The 15,550-nt window shown below is 34.3% G+C and overlaps 1 protein-coding gene across 8 annotated transcripts in view; it reads right to left on the bottom strand.

The window, feature by feature from the left end:
• The window catches only part of RNF180 (ring finger protein 180), a 298,759-nt gene that overhangs the window by 46,820 nt on the left and 236,389 nt on the right, over window positions 1-15,550 (bottom strand). The window lies entirely within an intron of this gene.

Raw genomic sequence — 15,550 nt, 5'->3', positions numbered from 1 at the left:
TTCTCACTTCTACTGCCAGGGACACCGGTTTCATCCCTGGTCAGGGAACTAAGATCCTGCCTGCCACCAAAAAAAAAAAAAAAAAAAAAAAAATCCAACTATATGTTGCCAACAAGAGGCTTACTTCAGCTTTAAAGGCACAGTCTTAAAATAAAAGATGGAAAAAGATACTTAATGCAAATTTTTAAAAAGCAGGGGTAGTCATACTTCTATTGGACAAAAGAGACATTAAGTCAAAGACTGTAACAAGAAACAAAGAAGGTCGTTATATAATAATAAAGGGGCCAATTCATCAAGAGGATGCATTTGGCCCTCTATATCCATGGGTTTCACATCTACAGACATGGAGTGCCAACCGCTTTCATTGAATTATGCCACTTCATTAAGGGACTTCAGTATCTGCTGATTATAGTAACAGTGGGGGCTCCTGAAACCAATCTCTTATGGATACCAAGAATGACTGCATAATATTTGTATTTATGCATCCAACATAGGAATGCCTAAACATATAAAACAAATATCATGAGATCTGAAGGGAGAAACAGACAGCAATTTAATAATAGCCAGGAACCTTAAAACTCTACTTTCAAGAATGGGGAGATGATTTAGACAGATAATCAATAAGGAACATTGGACTTAAACTACCCGTAAGGTCAGATGAACCTAAGACATATATACAGACCATTCCACCCCAAATGTAGCAGAATACACATTCTTTATAAATGTAAATGAAACATTCTCCAGAACAGATCATATGATAGGACACAAAAGAAATCTTAACAAATGTAATAAGATTGAAATCATATAAAGCATCTTCTCTGACCACAATGATATGAAATTAGAAATCAATTACAAGAAGAAAACTGGAAAATTTACAAATATGTGTAGATTAAACAACATGCTCCTGAACAACCAATGGGTCAAAATGAGAAATCAGGAATTATCTTGAGACCCATAAAAATAGAATCACAACATATAAAAACTTACGGGGTGCAGCAAAAGCAGTTCTAAGAGGGTATTTTATAGTAATGAATGCCGACATTAAGAAAAAAAGATCTCAGGGGACTTCTCTGGTGGTCCAGTGGTTAAGACTCCGTGCTTCCAATGCAGGGGGTGCAGGTTTAATGCCTGGTTGGGGAATTAGGTTCCCACAAGCCACGTGGCATGGCCAAAAAAATCCCAAGAGAGACAAAGATATCAAATAAAAACCTAATTTTACACTTTAAGGACTAGAAAAAGAACAAACTAGGCCCAAAGTTAGTAGAAGAAAGGAAATAAAGATTAGAGCAGAAATAAATGTAATAGGGGCCAAAAAGACAATAGAAAAGATCATTGAAACTAAGAGCTGTTTTTTTTTTAAAGATACATAAACCTTTAGCTAGACTTACCAAAAAATTTTAAATTGGACAACCTAGATAAAATTTAAATTCCTAGAAACATACAGCCTACCAAGACTGAATCATCAAGAAGCAGAAAATATGAACAGCTCAATTACTAGTAAGATGATTGAATCAGTAATCAAAAACTTCCCATCAAATAAAATCCATGACCAGATGGCTTCACTGATGAATTCTACCAAAAATTAAAAGAAAAACTAATGGTAATCTTCTTCAAATTCTTTCAAAAAATTGAAGAGGAGGGAGCACTTCCAAACTCATTTTACTAGGACAGCATTACCCTGATATGAAAGCTAGACAAGGACACTACAAGAAAAGAAAATTATGGGTATATTCTTGATGAAGATAGATGCAAAAATCCTCAACAAAATGTTAGAAAAATGAATTCAACACTAAAAGGATCAGGTAACATGATCAAGTGAGATTTATTCCAGGTATGAAAGAATGGTGCAACATCTGTAAATCAATATGATACACCACATTAACAAAATGAAAGATAAGAATCACAAGATCATCTTGATAGATGCAGAAAAAGCATTTGACAAAATTGAAGAATGCTTTGTGATAAAACTTTCAGTAAACTGGATTATAAAGAGAACATATGTCAACATAATAAAAAAACATATATGGCAAGCTCTCAGCTAGCAACATACCAATGGTGGAAAACTAAAAGCTTTTCCTCTAAAAACAGGAATAAGACAAAGATGCCCATTCTCACCACTTTTATTCAACATAGTTTGGGGTCCTAGGCAATTAGCCAAGAAAAAAAGCCATCCAAAGCAGAAAGGAAAAAGTAAAATTGTCTCTATTTGTGGATGTTATGATAAAGAGAAAATCCTAAAGACTTCATAAAAAACCTCCTAGATATAATCAATAAATTCAGTAAAGATGCAGGATGCCAAATCAATATACAAAAATCAGTTGTATTTCTATACACCAACCAAGAATTATCAGAAAGAAATTAAGAAAATACTATTGACAATACCATAAGAACACTGGAATAAATTTAACCAAGGAGGTGAAAGATCTGTACACTGAGAACTGTAAGACATTGATGAAAGAAATTGAAGAAGACACAAATGGAAAAATATTCCATATTCATGGATTGGAAGAATTAATATTGTTAAAATGTCTATCCTACCCCAAGTCACCTACAGATCCAGTGCGATCCTTATCAAAATTCCAAGGGCATCTTTCACAGAAATAGAAAAAGCAATCCTGAAATTTGTAAGGAACCACAAAAGAACCCAAATAGCTAAAACGATCTTGAGAAAGAAGAACAAAGCTGGAGACATTACACTTCCTGATTTCAGACTATAGTAGAAAGCTGTAGTATTCAAAACTGTATGGTAGTGGTATAAAAACAGACACAGAGCAATGGAACAGAATAGAGAACCTAGGAATAAATCCATACATATATAGTCAATTTTTGATAAAGGGGCCAAGAATATACAATGAGGAAAGGATAGCCCCTTCAATAAATGGTGCTCAGAAAAATGGATTGCCACATGCCACAGAATGAAACAGAACCCCTATCTTTCACCATATGCAAAAAAATCAACTAAAAATGGATTAAAGACTTGCATGTAAAACCTAAAACTGTAAAATTCTTGATGAAAACATAGGGTATAAGTTCCTTGACACTGGTCTTGGCAATGATTTTTTGTATTTGACACCAAAAGTAAAGGCAACAAAAGCAAAAAAAAAAAAAAAAACAAGTGGGATGACATCAAATAAAAAGCTGCTGCTCATCCAAGGAAGCCATCAAAAAAATGAAAAATCAACCTATGAATTGGGATAAAATATTTGCAAACTACGTATCTGATATAAGGTTAATATCCAAAATAGACAAAGAACTCATACAACTCAATAGCAAAAACACAAATAACCCAACTAAAAACAGGCAAATGGCCTGAAGAGACATTTTTTCCAAAGAAAGCATTCAACTGGACAACAGGTACATAAAAAGGTACTTTTAACATCACTAATTATCAGGGAAATGCAAATCAAAACCACAATGAGATATCAACTCACTGGTAGCATGATTATTACCTAGAATATAAGAGGTTAATACTGGAGAAGATGTGGAGAAAAGGGAACCATGCACACTGTTGGTGGTAATGTAAACTTGTGCAGCCACTATGGGAAACCATATGGAGGTTCCTCAAAAAATTAACAATAGAACTATCATAGATCCAGTAATCCTAATTCTGGGTACATATCTAAAGGAAACAAAATCACTATCTGGGGGAGATATACACCAAGGTATGTAAACTAACTAAATGTCCATTGATGGGTAAATGGATAAAGAAAGGGTGGTGTATATATATATATATATATATATATATATATATATATATATATATATATATATATATATATATATATATATATATATAAAATGGAATAATATGCAGCCTTAAAAAAGAAGGAAATCCTATCCTGCCATTTTGACACAGATAAATGTGGAGAGCATTGTGCTAAGTGAAATAAGCAAGACAGAGAAAGAAATACTGCATGCTATCAGTTATACATGGAATCTAAAAAAACCCAAACAAAACAAAAAACAAACAAATAAACCAGAAAAACCTCATAGAAACAGAGTAGAAAAATGGTTGTTTGGGGCTGAGGAGTGGGGGAAATAGGGAAAGGTTGGTAAAAGGGTACAGTCTTTCAGTTATAAGATGAATAAAGTCTCAGGACCTAATGTGGTTATAGTTGATAACATTGTACTGTATAACTGAAATTTGCTAAGAGAGTAGAACTTAAATGTTCTCACCAAAAAAACACAAAAAACAAACAAACAAAAACTTAAAGAAAACATGTGAGGTGATGGTTGTGTTACCTGACTCACTGTGGAGGTATCCTTTCACAATGTATACATATATCAAATTATCAAACTGTATACTTTAGATTCTTAAAAAAATTTATTTTGGGTCATTGATACTGCCAATAAAGCTGGACAAAAAGAATAAGCAACCTTCATTAATGTCTGAATCCGTATGTAACCTCCATGGGGTGATGTTGGGAGATATTTGGAAATATAAGGGGGGATACTGGTAGTTACAATAAATGAAGGGTCTACTTCTGGTCAGGTCTGCTAAATGTTCAGCAATGTTGGGTTAGTCTCATACAATGAAGAACTGTCCTGACCAAAAGACCAACAGGACTCCTTTTGAGAAACACAGTAGAGGTCCTTTATTTGAAACAAAATAAGGAATTAAGAAAATGACCCATGGGTAGTTAAATTCATAACTAAAGTTTGTTATTAGATAAACCTACCTTGTCAGATCATGGCTCAGACACGGCCTCATTTAAGTAGCAATATCTATATCAAAAAGTTATTCCTAACATTTCTAAGTCTACAAATAGAAATTATTGAAATGATTTAGTAATCTATGCTATTAGTTATATCAGCTGGTTATCAGTTTTATAAATATTTACAGTCGCTTAAGTGAATGAAAAGGAATATATTTTCTAATTTTTGATTTATGTAACGAGAAATATTATGTTACTAGCTGTTAAATATTTTGGAGATCAACCTGATAGGAAATGTTGTTCAAGAAAGTCAGACTCCATTAATTTTCTTTTTTTTTGGCTGTGCCGTGTGGCATGTGGGATCTTAGTTTCCTGACCAGGGATTGAACCCACGCCCCCTGCATTGGAAGCGTGGAGTCTTAACCACTGGACCACCAGGGAAGTCCCAGACTCCATTAATTCAATGACAACTCAGTTTAAAAAAAAAAAAAGCGTTTTATCTGCTTGAGAGATTATTTTCCCTACTGAGAATTTAAAAAGGCACTATTACTTCAGATTCATCTTATCTTTTCAAAGCTCTGCTACTATTCCTGAGAAATCAGCACCCAGTTCACAGGAAGTCATATTATCACAACAGCTTGAAAAGTCTCATATTTGGCCACCAGTTGTCTGTATAAGCTCTTTTGAAAATAAACTAGTAACCTTATTCTTTTCTTGTCCTGTATGAAATCTTAGGACATACCACATAAGCAATGTAGAATAAAATAAACTGAAAGTATAATACATATTTCAGAATGAACTCAAAAGTTTCTAGTTACTTAAATTGTCTCTTTTTAAATTCTTTTGTAATATTTTTAGAAATTAACCTAATGGCCTTTCATTTTCTCAGACCAGAAAGAGTAACAAAAGAAAAAGCAGTTCCTGTGCCATATGTTATTATTTTCTCTCCTTGCTATTTTAAGAAAAAGGATATTTAAATGTAGTATTGAAGAAAAAAATTAACAGGATAGAAACTGTTTTCAGACAGATTATATTTTCAGATTATACTATAAAATATATAATTTATACATAATCTTGCATTATATCCAATATATTTCAGCCCATCAGAAATGCAGTAGATCATATATTTTAAGTGATAATATAAAACAGCAGAACCTCTACTGTATTACCAAAATAGAATTGTTCACAAAAGAGTAGTAACCTAAAATTTCTCAACTTTTTCAATTTTCCTAGAAAAGTTAAAACGTGTATGTAGAGTAGACCTTTGCTAATAAAAACCATTTCATTGTCAGCACAGTTACGGAGTTTTTGTTTTAAATATCTTAAGCTGCTTTGCTTAATTATAGCACAAGCCTGATACTAGTGAAGGTAAAGATTTGAAGTTTACATCTGTTCAGTTGTTTGCAAGTTTTCAGTAGCAAATTATAAATCTGGAAATGTTAAAACAGTTTCATATTAGCTTATTAATTTTAATGAACTAATACTCTAATAGCTGTTGAAATTTGTGAGTAAACATCTCATTTAATATTCATCTTTTTAAAGCCATAATAAATAAGCCCTTCTATTTCATGTTCACTGTAAAAATAAAAGATACAGCTACAGCTATGGTATAGTGAATCATGGCAGTAGCTCCACCAGTTGGCAGAAAAGTCCTGGAACTTTCAAGCATATCTTCAGATCATTAGCATACTCCTTAATGTCCCCAAAGGAAAGAAGTTGGGATTGTCCCTACCCCCTTCTCTACATACTTTTTTGTTTTGCAACTTCTTTTCCTCTCTTGAGACTACCTTGATAACCATTTCAACCCACTTTCCTTTTTTAACAGATTTTTAAAAATGTAATTTCTTTCTTTCTTTTTTTTTTTTTTTACAGATGAAAGAATAGGCAAATAGATTTGGTGCCTTGGATACAACATGGAAGTAATAAACACTTTGTTATATCCCATGGCATTTTCCCCCAGAGAGGTGTTCTCAGCATATTGGCTAAACTCTAATTTGTGCCATTACTTGCAGATTTCTTAAATTTGCACTGTAGTTTCAAATTAAATTTATATTTATGATCCAAAACAAATGGGCAACTGCCATGCACTATTAAACTCTCACTGAATTATATCAGTTCACTTCATTTCAGTGTAAGAAAAACACTAATCCTCTCCTTTATTTATAACATTGTATTCTGTCTGATTAATCCATTCTTCATAATAGCATGGATATGATACTGCCTGGAAGTCAGAGAATAAATAGAAGGACTTTTCATGGTACCTTTCCATTTTGAGTCCACATTCTGTTTTGCTATATAGTCACAAATCCTAGCAGCTTCTAGAGTAATGTATCTCAGGCTTAGTACTTTGTCTGCATATTGGACAAAAGCTCTCCTGGGGAGCTTTAATTACTACTCATGTTTGAGACGCATCTCCAGAGATTCTGATTTAATTGGTATGGGATACGACCAGGGGATTGGGGTTCACTTAAGGTCATAGTGTGAAATATCAGAAACCAATACCCAGAACTGTTTTGCTTCCAAAAAACTAAACAAAACAAAACCTTACCTCTTCTCCTCCCTTATGCAAAAAAATATTATTTTCATCTGTTCAAGTTAATTGAGGACCTTGGAAATTTCCAAGACGAGATAAAAAGTTCTGTTTCATAATAATGGTTTTATTTTGTAGTTAATTTATTTTAGGGCATCCAATTCCTGAAATTCTGGTTTAAACTTATGAATGAGGATGGTTATCTCTCTTGGAAGTTCTTTATGTCTTTATTAGTATCATCAAGCTAAATTCTTGACTGATTGATTGAAAGGAGACTGAGTACTTTACATTTTACTTTCCCTAAGAAATAAGTGATGCAAACTGTAATTTCTCTAGAAGCTAGTTATTTTAAATACATTGTGCAAATATAATCATATTCTGCAAAAAGGAAAAGAAAGAAAACCCCAAAATTCCTTACATAACTTCGAATCCATAACTTCAGGATTTTTTTGAGTCTAAAATAAATTTATAAGATTTAAAATCGTACATTTAAAATAATGGCTTATGAACAATGGAGGGCTTTTGGTCCGTAATATGAGTAGTGCAGGATGATTATTCAATCTTTAGCTTATATATAGGAAAGCAAATTAGGGTCAACAGGGTCATGTATGCCTCCCTGCATAATTTTATCAGAAAGCACCATAATAACCCCAATATTTATACAAGAGAAAAACTAAGAAACAGGGAAGTGCTCATTAAATAAGATGAATTTAAAATTTGTTAATTATAGATGGATTGAAGAGATGCAATCTATAGTCTCAGCAATGTCTTAATGAAAATTTCCTCAATGTTCAGATATAAATGATTTGAAAACTAGAATTTCTCTCTAAAGTCTAGGTCACTTCCACCAAGAACACTCATAACACCTGTCATGACAAATACAAATAGGAACAAACTATAAACAATTTACTTTGCATCTCCAACAGGAAGAAGATTCCTACTTTCCTACCCAGCAGGAGGAAGGAAGACATTTTCCTGACCCAGCAACAGCCCCGCCGATAAGAGGCTGTCACAACTCAGCCAATGAAAAGCCAATACACTCTGAACTCCCAGTTTCCTCCAATGGACTCTGTTTATAAGAGGCCCTTCTAACTCCCCATTCTCCTCTCCTCTCCCTTGTTTTCTGGACTTGTCTGTGGTTTGCCACAGAGTACATGTCCTGAATTGTAATTCTTTGTTCTTTCTGAATAAACCCATTTTGCTAGTAAAATAACTGGTTGTTTCTATTATTTTAGGTCAACATTTGAATACTGGCCACATTTTCTTAAACTTTCCTTTCTTAAATTATGTCTCATAATTTTTTATTGTATGAATTATCCATGGAGATTGAAGTAGATATTATTTCCCTCCACAGAGGGTTGGCCCTTTTGTCAGGCAGACAGAGCGAGAGACTCATTGTCTCAACTCAATAATTAATAAGCTGGATTGAGGTTGAAGTTAGGTTGCAGCTTTAATTAGATTCAGTCAACCTCTGGTTTTAAATGGCTTAAAAGGGCATGACCTATGTTGTGTTTGTTGCAGGCTCCTTTAATGGGACTTGATGTCCTAACCCTATGGAGTCCACCATGGGACTGCAGATTTGTACTCTGCTTTCAGGTCCTGACCCCTCCTTGAGCACGGTCCTTTGGGTTTTTTGGTTAAGAGTTTAGCAGGTCTCTATCTCCTCTAACCTGAAAGTTCTGCTTTTCAGAGGTTGTGAAAGTAACTCCTTTGTCTTCCATCCTACATGGGTTTAAAATACAGTAAATGTCTTAAGGAGGATTCTTACTATGTGTTTGTTGTAGGCATCTGTAGAGATGGCTTGATTTCTAAACTCTGTGAGATTGTTGGAGATTTCATTTTGCTCATTTGGGCCAACTGCTTAGCCTCTTGTACTGCCACAGCTCTCAGCAAATGTCTCTTATGGCCATATTTTCAGACTCCTCTTCCTACCTGACATGTCAGTCCATATGGTTGTCAAAACCTCAGCTGATTTCTCTTTCCTCTAGTAGAGTCCTCTGCCTATGGCAAGACTGATCCTCAGATAATTCCCAGACTCAGAAAATACTCCCAGAGAAGCCAATAGCTGGCAATATTAGCTTTCCTGGGGGACTCGCCCCCTACTGGAATTTTACTTATCTAGCCTTCCATAGATCTTTTATTTCTTTAAAAGTATAATTTTTCTAATTCATCACTTTACTCCCAGATATTGCCATTGAGGGTGATGACTTGCCATCACTTATTGTATCCTAATGTATCTTATTATATCTTCTATATCCTAGAGAAAGAAATCTCCACTGCTGTTATTGTAAGAAATAATAAGCCTGACCTGTGTTTATCCTTGCATTTCTCAGAGTTCTGTGGCTGTTTTCTTATTTTTGTGCTCAAAATCAGGTCCCATGCATCCCTCTAACCAGGTTTCCTCATCTGTCAATTTCAACTTTGTTGCTGATGATCAAATGAGATTGCTACTCTTCCAGTGCGGAACTAAGAGATAATAGCTCTGCATCTCATATATGTAACAGGTCCACAGCATAGTGGAGATCTGCTATAATTTTTCACAACATGTTCTGATTTTTTGGGATAAAAGGTGTAATAAACACAAAGAATAACATGCAGCCATTGCACAAACCCAGAAGCATCCTCAGAGTACCTTTGTACGCCTTGCCCACCTCTGCATGTTATGGTGCATATCCACTATCACCCACAAGGGTACACCACTCATCATGATTATAGAAGCGGATAAAGTGACCAGAGGGTCTCTGAGAGACGCAGGAAGTTTTCCATTACCTCTCTTAAGTCCCATATCCTCAACCTTCATTTTTTTTTTTTTTTTTGCGGTACGCGGGCCTCTCACTGTTGTGGCCTCTCCCGTTGCGGAGCACAGGCTCCGGACGCGCAGGCTCAGCGGCCATGGCTCACGGGCCCAGCCGCTCTGCAGCATGTGGGATCTTCCCGGACCGGGGCACGAACCCATGTCCCCTGCATTGGCAGGCGGACTCTCAACCACTGCGCCACCAGGGAAGCCCCCATTTTTTATTCCAAGATTGACCACAATTTTCCAGGATAATTCACAGTGAATACACATATTGCCTACTGCCCTAACAATGTCATACAGTGGTCAGACCTTAGAACACTTGAACATTTCTGAAGTCTTTAGACATTGATAGTCCAGTTTGAATTTGGCTGTGTTCTTTCACTTCCTTTCTGGTCTCTCTTAATCAAAGGTTCAAAAAATACAGCATCAAGTACCAAGGTCACCTTATTATACGTTTAAACGTTTTAACTCTGTGTCATCTATTCTGCAGGGTACATAGGGAAATCATTAGTAATGGGAAAGCACGGTATTAAAACTGTGAGCTCAGGGCCAAGGTCAGATGCAGCCACCCTCTCCCAGCATAAGAATTTGCTTCCAGTGCTAATTTCAGTGGTCCTGTGGTTAGTGAGTGGGCATGTACAGGCATATGTGTGCATTTATGTTATGTATGCAAGTATTTGTAAATGAAGGTAGCATTTCCTACCAACATCCTACTTCATATAGGATTAATAAAGCAAATTCTATATATGTGAAACCATGAAGCGGATAGAATTTATGTGTGTAAGAGAGTGTGTCTGTGTGTGGGGGGGTGGTGGTGGATAAAACTTCTGGTAATTTAAAAAATAACAGTTATAAAGTGGTGATATTTGAACAAAGTGTACAATTTGTATTATAATTTGGTTCAATCATAAACTTAATATAGAAGAAAAGGGTGTTTTAATTTTGAGTTCATTGCCCAATTGAATTATTCAGCCTTAGACAGAGACTATGAATTCCATGACCCAACACGAGAATAACACTGGGTCATGTGAAAAGGAATGGAAATATTCTAGATAAATGTAAGCTAGCACTTATATCTCTTATCAGGATTAACTGCACTGATGACTCTGTCAATCTTGGTTCCTTCCTCTGAAATATCTACCATTTCCAGGCATTGAATCCTCAATTTATTTTATCAGTATCCAATTGACACGGTTTCCAGTCCCATTAGTATCCCTGAAACAGGCAACCAGGACCTAGAAACCAGCTTCCATGAGGAACAGTTGAAGGAATGTGGATATTTTCTGTATGGAATAAAGACTTCCAGAGAACATCATATATGTCTTTGTATATTTGAAGAACAGTCTTATGGAGGAAGATTAAAACAGACTTGAATCAATAAAAGGAAACTGTGAAAAGGCAGATTTCATTTACACAGAAATTTATCTGAAAGAGTTGTTAAAATGGACAAACTTACTTTTTCAGGTAGTTAAGCTCCCTGTCATTGTATGTGATAAGCAGAATCTAGACATCCATCTCTGAGCATGATTGTTGAGGCTGTTCTTGTATTGGTTGGAGAAGTTACATTATGTATCTTCTCTAACTCTTTAGAATCTATGATTTTATATTTTAGTGGGATTGCATGTAACTACCTGTTTTTAAAGTAGTTTCTGATATTGTAAGGCTTATTACTGGTTTGGCTTCGAAATTTTAAACTCATTAGTAAACCCTATAGCAAAAACAGGGCCGATTCTCCCATTAGAAAATAAATAGAAAGAAAAAGACAGAGTTCTTAGGCCCTTTCCAAAAATTATCTTGTGAATAAAATCGTTGTAGTTTCAGAAGAAATGTAAAGGTTAATGAACTTTCTACTAAAAGACAGCACCAAATCTAAAACATATTTTAAAATCCCTCTGACTTTACCTCCAACTTTCTGAGAAGGCAGATTTCTGGGTTATATTAAATTCCTGCTGTTTGATCATGTACTGTTTTGTTCTCTATTAGAGATAAGCATTTTTTTCCATGTGAACATTCCTTCATTTATACTGAGCATGTTTAAACTTGCAGAATCAATCTAACACCTTCAGATGAACTAATGAGCAAATAAAACAATTCCCCAGGCTTTTACAAGAAATGAATGGATTTGTTATAAACATATCTCAAACACCTTCACTTCAGCTGCATGTTCTCGTTATTGCCAGAAAAAATTAACACATCGGATTTTAAATCATGACTTTTATTTTGTTTGACTTGAGTATATTTAGAAAATAAAAATTCAACACTGTGGACTTTTTTTTTTTTGGCAAAAAGATCTTAGTAAAACCTCTTAGCTGGTTAACTTTATATGTGTGTATATATACATATATGTACACACACACAGACACACTTATGTAAAATTGGTTTCTTAGGAAACCAATGGTATGCCTGAAAATCATGTCAATTAGATAAACTGAGGATGCAACGCCTGGAAACAGTAGGTACTTCAGAAGAAGGAACTAAGATTGACAGAGTCAGCAGTGTAATTGGTATCTGATAAGAGATGTAAAGTGCTAGCTCACATTTATCTAGAATATTTCCGTTCCTTTTCACATAACCCATTTTATGTATAAACACATAAAATATGTATTTGTAAGAAAAAAATTAAAACATGTCTGCTTACTCATCAATATCTCTAAGACACTACTTGACATGGTGAAAGGGATGGGTCTGTACTAGGTAAGTGTGAGCGAGCTTTATGGCTGAATGAATTCAAAAGAGTTGATATAAACTTCACTAATTAGGAAATCTAAAACTATGTTAAAATGTTTTGTTTTTGTGGAAAGAACACTAATTGTATGGAGCCAAAGGCATCTATGGCAATGTCTATTCTTTCTAGTTATATCCCCCACCTTCCCACCTTACTTCCTTCTACCAACTTCTGAAAATTAAGCTGAAAAGAAACAATTTTGAGAAAACAATTAACATGGCATGGATGGCATGGTATGTTGAGTACTGTGGTATAATATGGATATCACAGATCCCAATTTTCAAGTATGATCCTAATTTTGTACAATTTCATTATTTTTAATCAAGATGATTCAATAAATATTGAATTAAGTGTGCTTTATTCTTATGAAAAATAATCAGAAATGAAGAATAACAAAAATACGGCATACAATATATTACTGAGATTACTGAGAGGGAAATTTATGACCTTAAATAATAATTTTTTAAAAATTAAAAGGATAAAAATTAATGTCCTAGAAAGCCACCTTAATATGGTATTAAAAGGACAGAATAACTTAAAAAAATTGCAGTAAGGATTTAATAAAGAACAGAAATTAATGAAATTGAAAATAAAGATACGGTGAGTCAATTTCAAAAATTCATTAGTTAAAAAGGATAATAAAATTTACAAATATATAGCAAGATCAGGAAAAAACAGGGCATGAGTAAATAATATTAATATACAAAGAGAACGGAATTATAGGTAGAGATTAAATGATATGAACAACTTCTGTCAAAAAATTTTAAAACAGAAAAAATTAATTCCTAGCAAAAAGATAAATTATATAAACTGATTCAAAAAAGAAATTGAGAAAACAAAGACATTTTGCAAAAGGAAACATAGGGGCAATCTTACTCATAAATGTAGATGTTAAAAAAAAAGAACCTCAAGCAAAAGTGGTATTCCCCGCCTTTCAAAAGTTCACTTTATGCCGCTTTTGCTTTTACGAAAGGCCTAAACTAGTACCTCTTTTCACGAACTGAAAGAAATCTGAAAAGGATTTTGGCTTTTAAGCAAAAAGATGAAAATCGAAAAAAGAATTTTACGTTTGTTTTGCAGGGAGCTATCATAGAGGCAGCACATACCCCCAGTAGGCAGAGTGGCACCAAGCTCCTTCCCCAGGATTACAGCCAATATCTCAGCATCAGGCTGCCATAGCATGAACCGTGTCTGTGAGCATCTGTGCTTTATCTCAGTTTATTTTGTGTATCCATTAGCAAGATGTGTCCTAAGGTAATTGTTTCTTTGCTTTACCCCTTTTGGCTTATGAAAAATTTCACAGGAATGCTCTACGTTCATATAGTGGGGGAAGCCTGAATTAGCAAACCAAGTTTACCAATGCACAAAAATGATCAAGTTGAATTCTTCCCAAGAATACAACAGCAGTTTGACATTAGAAAATCTCCTACAATCTGTTAATGTAATTCAGCGCATTAACAGACTGAAGAAGTAAATCCATTATAGTCATTTCAAAAATATTGAAAAAAATCCCCAAATTAAAAATCCATTCAAGAAAGAGATTAAGAGAAAACTAGGAACAGATGGGAACTTTCTTAAAAACTGATAAACAGTATCTACCCAAGATGCAGAGCAAGAATTCTACCCAATGGCAAACATTAAAATATTCCTTTTAATATCAGAGATGCTGCTATCGGTTTTTCTATTCAAAATCAAACAGAAGTCCTCGCTCAGAAAGTATGGCAAGAAAAAAAAGAAGAAAAAAAGTATGTATTAGTTTGAAAGATATGTGTCTTTATTTACATACAAGACAGATATGATTGTCTTCATTCAAAGCCCCCCAAACCCTATAAATAATGAAACTGAAGGTAATTTAGTAAGGTTGCTGAATACGGGATCAAAATCCCACAAGGACATTTCTATACAACAACAGAGAATAATTAACAAAACCCAGAATCACTATTTAATATTCAGAAAAGGGGGCTATTATTTGAACAAAGACATGAACCCTCTGTAACACATGATAAGAGGTAGATTCTAGATAAAGACCTAAATGAGAAAGGTTTTTTAATATTAACTTCATAGTTTTACCTAAGCAGAAACCTTTGTGGCCTAGGAATGGGTAAGAACTTCTTAAAGCTTCAAAACACAATGACAATGCAAACTTAAGGTGGATTTAATTACGTCAAAGTTCAGAATTTCAGTGAAGGACACCATGGACAAACTTAATATACAGATAATAAAATGGGATAAGAGATTTATAGTGTCTAAAGCAGACAATGGATTAATATCTAGAATATACAAGAAATTCTGTAAAACTGATAAGGGCAGAAACCACCTTATAAAAATGAGAAAAGCAGTTACAGAAGAGGAATCCGAAAGACTGATGAGCATTTGTAGGGTTCTTAAGCTACTAGAGATCAGATAAAAGCAAATTAAATCAATACTGAGTGTTCCTAATTCTCATTCTCTGTCAATGCTTGTCATTTTCCATAGTTCTAATTTCTTCCAACCCTCATGCACTGTTAATAGGTATATATACTGGTCATTTGGGGGAACTGTTGGCATTATTTACTCAAGTTAAGTATATTCATATTCTGTGACCCATACATTCTGCTCCTGAGTCTATAGGCCAAAGAAATTTTGACAAGGTCCACATTAGGATATTCATTAGTATTACATGTAGTGGCAGGAAGCTGGAGATATTCTGTGTTCCAGTCAGTGAATAGTTGGATAAAATGTGGTAGATGCACACCTTAGGAGAACATTATTTAGAACCCACAGATTATAAATACACATAGCCACCCGGATGCATCTAAAAGCCTAGTGCTAGATGAAAAAGATAAGAAACAGTGCAGTATATA

The sequence above is a fragment of the Delphinapterus leucas genome, chromosome 3 (assembly GCF_059928025.1).
Source record: "Delphinapterus leucas isolate spDelLeu-1000000601 "Yukka" chromosome 3, BTC_Dleu_Yukka2, whole genome shotgun sequence".
Taxonomy (NCBI): domain Eukaryota; kingdom Metazoa; phylum Chordata; class Mammalia; order Artiodactyla; family Monodontidae; genus Delphinapterus; species Delphinapterus leucas.
Note: the sequence above shows the minus strand (reverse complement) of the source record. Positions and strands in the feature narration are given on the sequence as shown.